We start from the raw sequence: 7,354 nt of genomic DNA on the forward strand, positions 1-7,354 counted from the left end.
TCTGCCCTATAGATTTCACTACTTATCTTTTTTTCATAATGACATTTTTATCTGGTTATTTAAAAAATCATATTGCTAATTATCCAAAGATCTTTACTGTACTTTAATTGTAAAGTTGTTTCTTTTCTGTTAATTTTTTCTATTAAGATATTTTAAGGGCTGGGGATGTGGCTCAAGTGGTAGTGCGCTCGCCTGGCATGCGTTCGGCCCGGGTTCGATCCTCACCACCACATACAAAGATGCTGTGTCCGCCAAATACTGAAAAATAAATATTAAAAAAGTTCTCTCTCTCCCTCTAAAAAAAAAGATATTTTAATTTTCAGATGTCCTGTTATATGCAATATTCCCCAAGATGTTTGACTAGTCTAACTGGTAATATGTATTGGGAAAGGGTAGATGTCCAGATCCTCAGCACCAGTGAACTTTATTTAATAGAGGTGGGAGGTGAATCCTACAGCAGGTAACCTCAGACATCTCACATCTGGTCATCCACCCCTTAAAAAAATCTCACCACCTAGCCATTCCTGAACTTTACTTTTGAATTTTCAAATAGAGAAACATCATTGGGAGGGGTCAATTCCTTGATTTGTCAGTCCTAGGGACTTAAGGGGAAGGGAAGAGAAGCAGCTACCTGAGCTTTCTTTCTTAGTCTGTTTGCCCCAAAATGTGTTGTCCTGCCCAGACTTTATCCCTTGAACATACAGGCTCTTGTGTCCAATTTCTGTAGGGAGATGGCAAGCAGTCATGAACCCAAGGGAAAGTAGGAGAGGCCTGGTTAGAACACATCTCCTGAAAGCCTCCACAGCCACACCAGCCTCCGTCGTATTCCACATGCCACACTCCCCCTCCCTCTCCCTGTCTTGTTCCTGACACAGGACTTGTATTCATCTTTCCCAGGTTCACTGTGATGCAGGTGGAGGGTTTGTTGTGGATAGCCTTTATTATGCTGAGTTATAATCTTTCTATACCTAATTTGATCAGGGCTTTTATCATGAAAGGATATTGAATCTTATTTTTTGCATCTACTGAGATAACATGGCTTTTATTCTTTCTTTTGTTGACATAATAGATTGCTTATTGACTTGCACATGTACACCATCCTTGCACCCTTGGGATAAAACCTCCTTGATCAGGGGAAATAATCTTTTTGATGTGCTGTTAAATCTTCTTTGCTAGTACTCTGTTGAGGTTGTCTGAACCTTGTTCATCAGGGATATTGGTCTATACAACTTTCTTTCTTCTTGTTGTGTCCTTATTTGTTGTTGAAAAAAGGATGATGCTGGCCTCCTAGAGTTTGGAAATGTTTCCTCCCTTCCAATCATATGGAAAAATCTGAGAATTGGTTATAGTTCTTTTTTAAAAGTTTGTCAAAATTCAATCATAAAGCCATCCAGTCCTGAGGTTTCTTTGTTGGGAGACTTTTCAGTACTGATTCAATCTCATTATTTGTTATTGGCCTATTCAGGTTTTTTATGTCCTCATTTTTTTTTAATTTTGGGAGGTGCAGTAGACTTTATTGGTGGTGAAAGTAGGGCTCCTTAAACTTCCCCCCTTTTTCAGGGTGTCTGGGATGGAAATTGGGAAGAGGGAAGATTCTTGCTGAGGGACTGAGTTAGGAACAAGGGACTCCCCACAGCCGAGGGCCTCTTTCTTTCTCTGTGTTCTTGCTGGGGCAGGTGGTCCAGGGGCTCTTACTCCTTGGAGGCCATGTGGACCATCAGATCCACCACCCTGTTGCTGTAGACAAATTCATGGTCATACCAGGAAATAAGCTTGACAAAGTGATCACTGAGGGCCATGCCAGCCTCAGCACTGAAGGTGGCAGAGTGGATATCACTGTTAAAGTCATAGGAGACAACCAGGTCTTTGAGGGGCCCTCTAATGCTTACTTTACCACCTTCCTGATGTCATCAAATCTTGCAGCTTTCTTCAGGCAACAGGTCAGATCCACAACTGACACACTGGGGTAGGCACACGAAAAGCCATGCCAGTAAGCTTCCCATTTAGTTAAGGGATGACCTTGCCTACAGCCTTAGCAGCACCAGTGGATGCAGAGAGGATATTCTGGGCAGCTCCAACATCATCATGCCAGAGTTTCCCAGAGGGGCCATCTACAGTCTTCTGATTAGTAGTGATGACAAGTACTGTGGTCTTGAGTCCTTCCACAATGCTGGAGTTGTCATGGATGACCTTGGCCAGGGGATTAAGCAGTTGGTGGGTGCTACAGGAGGTATTGCTGATGATCTTGGGGGAGTTGTCATACATCTCATGATTCACGGTCATCACAAACATGGGGGCATCAGCAGAAGAGGCAGAGATGACCCTTTCAGCACCACCCTTGAAATTAGTCCCAGCTTTCCCCATGCTGGTGAAGACATCAATGGACTCCCCAATAGGTTCAGCACCAGCATCACCCCATCTGATATTAGCAGGATCTTCCTTCTGGAAATGGACTTTCCATTGATAACAAGCTTCCTGTATTCAGCCTTGACTGTGCCATTGAATTTACCATGGGTGGAAACACACTGGAACACACAGACAATGTAGTTGAGGTCAATGAAGGGGTCATTGATAGCAACAATATCCACTTCGCCAGACTTGAAAGCAGCCCTGGTGACCAGGCACCCAATGTGGCCAAATACATTCACTCTGACTCTCACCATCGTGTCTTAGGGACGGCATGGCTGGCACCGCAAGAGACAAGAGGATGTGCACAAGAGGAGAAGATGTGGCTGTCTGTGAACCAGAAGTGGAGTTCTCAGATTTATTTTGATAGGTTATGTGTGTCTAGAAATTTGTCCATTTCTTCTAGATTAGATTTATAAATGTTAGCATATCATATTTATTTTTATCAGAATCTCATAATGATCCTTTGTATTTCTGTGCTAATGTCTTCTTTTGCTTAATGTCTAATTTTATTTGGGTCTTATTTTTTTTCTTAGTTAGTTCAGCTAAAGGTTTGTTGCTTCTGTTCACCTTCTTAAAATATGACCTCTTCATTTTATTGATCTTTTGTATTGCCCTTTTAGTCTCTTTTGCATTTATTTCTGCTCTGATCTTTCATTCCTTCTAATTTGGAGGTTGGTTTGTTCTTGCTTTTCTAGATCATTGAGATGCATTTTAAGGTTAGTTGAAATTTTTAAAAAACTTTTTTAATGTAGGCACTATTGCTATCAAGTTCCCTCTGGATACTGGTTTTGTTGTATACTGTCAGTTTTGACATGTTGTTTTCATTTTGTTTCCAGAAATTTTAATGTTTCTCTTCCTTTATCCTTGACAAACCACTATTGATTCAAGTGTATGTTGTTCAGTGTTCATGTCTAAATTAATTTTGTTGCTGACTCTAGTTTTTTCCCCATGGTAATCAGAAAGGATACAGAATATAATTTCATTTAAAATTTTTATTTAGAATTATTTTGGGGCTTAATATATTGTGTATTCTAGAGAAAACTCCATGAATTGATGAAAAGAATGTGTACTTTGCAGCTGTTGAATGGAATGTTCTGACATATAGTTTAACTCTGATGTTTGTTCATTTTTTGGTGGAGGGGCTAGATGAATTGTCCACTGACGAAAGTGGGGTATTGAAATTCCCCTCTGTTATGGTATTAGTCTCTCTCCCTTTAGGTCTAATAGTGGCTATTTTATAAAACTGGTTGCTCTGATGTTAGGTATACATAAATTTATCACATTTCTTATTGAATCATTTTATTAGTGACTTTGTCTTTACAGTTTTTATCTTAAAGTCTATTTCATCACATGTAAATGTAGCTATTCCTTCTACTAGCTTTAGGTTTCCCTTTGCTTGGAATATCATTTTTCATTCTTTCATTTTATGTTTTTAGTTGTGAATTCTTTTAGGAAGCATGTTATTGGATCTTGCTTTTTGATTTATTCAGTCCAGCTATCTTTTAATCGTTTCCATTCAAGGTCATTGATAGGTAAAGGCTTATTCCTGTTAGTTGTTTTGAATATTATTTGCTCTTTACTTTCTCTCGTTTATCTTTGTGATTTGATGGCTTACTTTACTGATAAAAATGTTTTTCTTTTGTGTATTTACTCTTCTAGTAGGATTTACTTTCATGACAGTAATTTTCTTTGACTTCTGGGCACAAGACTCCCTTAAGTATCTTTTGTACGGCTGGTCTTAATTATCTCAGTTCTGAGAAAGTCTTATTTCTTTGATTCTGAAGTATAGCATTGCTGGATGATCCTGGTTGGTAGTGCCCCAAAACCCCCACCTCCCAAGACTTAGTATGTCAGGTAACTACATTTATGGCGTAGCATTCTTAGTAAGCAGACTCCACCTGAAAATGTGTCTTGGATGTTAGTTTGACAAGGCTGGCTTTGATTCTAGCTGGGAACCATGCTCAATGTTGACTTGTCCTTGTGGATGCAACCAACATAGTTGGACTGATGAGGTGACCATACACTGATAACAAGGTAGCAGAGTAAGGTAGGGCTTGCCAAGTCCTGGACTGGGATCCTAAATGCTGTAGAAATTCAGGAAAAAAAGAATAAAAGTGGAGGAGTGGGGTTGGATTAGATGGAATGGGGTGGGTGTACAGTTGCAGAGAAAGTAGGCCCTGAATTCCAGGCTTCTAAAAAAGGGAACTTGAATCAGTCTCAAGAATCAGTAAGTTCTTCATTACTCAGGTTTGAACCAGTCACTCCCTGAGAGCAGTACATGTCAACCTATTCCTACCTGGAATGCAGGAATGCCAGAAGCTTATCCAGCAGGTGAAGTTTCCCACTAGCCTCAATCAGGTGGTCTCCAACTTCAAAAGGCTCTGGCTCCACACCTGAAAGCAGAGAGCCCAATCCTAATCATGTGCCCTGAGTCAGGGCAAAATTCTTGAGTAGAAAACCAAATAGGTAGGCAACAGAGAGAGCCCAAGCTCTTTCTAATTCAGTAGGCCCTCCAGTCTCACCTATTCGAGGCATTTTCTAATTATTTGCTTAATATCAACTGCAGAGCCTGGCACATCCAAAAAGTCTAATAAATATTTATCTAAGAAACAAACTCACTCTTTACGAAACTGAGGGAAAGGAAGATGCCAGAGATCAAGAAGATCCACAAAGGAAATTCTAAGGCTCTCACTCTAGATAAGAAATCAAGAAATAGGCTTAGGTGTGTATAAAAGTGATTCTCAAGGTACAGGCAGCAGTCAGAATATTCTGGAAGATGTCCTTCAAAATCTATGTTCCTAATGCCCCTTCTCCCTTAAAAAAAGTTCTAATGTGCACTTGATTAAAGTTCTGTTAAACTTTTAAACAGCTCCTAATGGTACTTGGCATAGACTCCTTAAAACAAGTACAGCAGACCTTTTGCAATCTTTCTACACTAGGGAATCCCAGGACCAGAGAATCGCCCATCAGAGTGCATCCAAAAACCCCAATGGGAATGAAAATGAAATACTACACATAAATTTGTGGCAACAAGAGCAGTACTTAGAGGGACATGTACAGAAGTCACTAGGATGAAAGGAGAGAGCAAAGGACACAGAGCAGGAGCATGCAGGCAGGAAGAAAGGCAGAAAAAACTGCTACCCCAGAAGCTGAGTGAAGAGCGTCCCAAGGAGAAAGCCATCTGCTGTGTCAAGGGATCTGAGAGGTTAATGAAGTGTGAAATGACAATGCCTGGGCATCACAGAGAACACAAGGAACTGGGCGTAGTGACCAAGGGGCTCAAGACAAAAGGAAATCCAATCCTGAAGAAGGATTAGATGAATCCCCATTATGACCATTCTGTAAAGCTGCCAGTTTTCCTCTCCACAATTGTTACTATCATGAAAGAAAGAAAAGCTACCTGCCCTCCAAAAAAGTTTAGAAACATTTCTAGATTTTAGAAAAGTAGAGTCAAGGAAAATGCAATAGATCCTGCATTAAGAGAGAAAAAGGAAATCAGCTTAAGGGATATTATGGGACATGTGAAGAAATCTTCAGTATGATTAACACTAGATATCATCAATATAGAGAAAATGAGAAGGAGCAGAGTAGACACATAAATGCAGCAGTTCTGTTGAAGAGTCCAGCTATGATTTTGATTACAGAACTACTAATAAAAAATAATGGGGGGAAACAGGACATTGGCTCACCATCAAACAAATACGGGTGATCCACGCACTTTCAAAGCTGGGATAAGATATTCTGAAGTTTAACTTTCCTTGCCATCTCATTTTCAAATGCATCTGAAATTTTAAAGATAGATATGAAAAGGGACTAACAAATCAAAACACAAACAAAACACAAACATAACCTTACTCATTTCATAGTATTTCCCTCAAATTTATACTAACCTCCCAAATGGCAATGAATTGCACTAAGAATTAAAATCATATCCATATGGGATATTCTTACTCCTCACTTTGTTTTGAGAAGGAAATCTACAAGGTAAACTTAGCAGTGCTTTGTTAAAACAATTGTAAACTTCAAAATTTCTTCTATAACTGCCATTGTGGTTTTAAGAGGGGAGAAAAAACAAATAGAGGATAAAAATCATGAGTAGACACTTAAAAGTGTTTGCTATATTTCAGGCATAAGAAAAACCACGCAAGAGGAAAAAGGGAAATTCCATCATGCAACAACCAAGTCTTAGCTACACTTAACACTGCTATTGTTCCATGTCAGGTGATTGGCGTATCATTCAGAATACAAAATTCTACCTTATATTCTTGCTACACAAAGTGAGTGTAATCATAAAATATTTCTCTGCACAAAAAATCACATCCCCATTTAGTTTTTTAATGGACCAAGTGCCCTCTGAATACCTAGGTCTTTTATCAAAATAGCCTTGTAGTATTTTTTCTGCAATGCTGACATGCCATGGTATATCACTACTTCTGTCTTCTTGGGAAGTTCTTTAGCTACCGATGCTTTCACTCTCCTCAGCAGAAATGGCTGCAAGAGGTTGTGAAGTTCACTTGCTGTGGAAGGAAAAACATAAAAGAGTGTGGTACAAAAACACAGCAGAGGCGCCGAACTACTAGAGAACATGGAGCAACTCACTTTCCTCATTTTCATGCTAATTCTGTGTTCTAGGTCAGTACAGTAACTTTTCACAGTTACAGATGCTCCTGGACTTACAAAGGGATTACATTCCTATAAACCCATCACAAAATGAAAATATCTTATACGTAAAAAAGTGCCTTGAACAGACCTAACACACCAAACCCCACAGCTCAGCCCACCCTACCTCAAATGTGCTCAGCACTTACATTAGTCCACTCAGCAAAATAATCTAACCCGAAGCCTCTTCTATGAAAAACTGTGAATACTTTATGTAATGTGCTGAATGCCTATGACTAAACGACTGACAACACAGAGCACTGTGTGGTATCAGTTACTTACCCTC

The 7,354-nt window shown here is 39.5% G+C and overlaps 1 pseudogene; it reads right to left on the reverse strand.

Annotated features, from left to right (window-relative positions):
* Positions 1-1,662: 1,662 nt before the first annotated feature.
* Positions 1,663-2,672, reverse strand: LOC144371311 (glyceraldehyde-3-phosphate dehydrogenase pseudogene; annotated as a pseudogene).
* Between the last annotated feature and the right edge of the window lie 4,682 nt (positions 2,673-7,354).

The sequence above is a fragment of the Ictidomys tridecemlineatus genome, chromosome 16, assembly GCF_052094955.1.
Source record: "Ictidomys tridecemlineatus isolate mIctTri1 chromosome 16, mIctTri1.hap1, whole genome shotgun sequence".
Lineage (NCBI taxonomy): Eukaryota > Metazoa > Chordata > Mammalia > Rodentia > Sciuridae > Ictidomys > Ictidomys tridecemlineatus.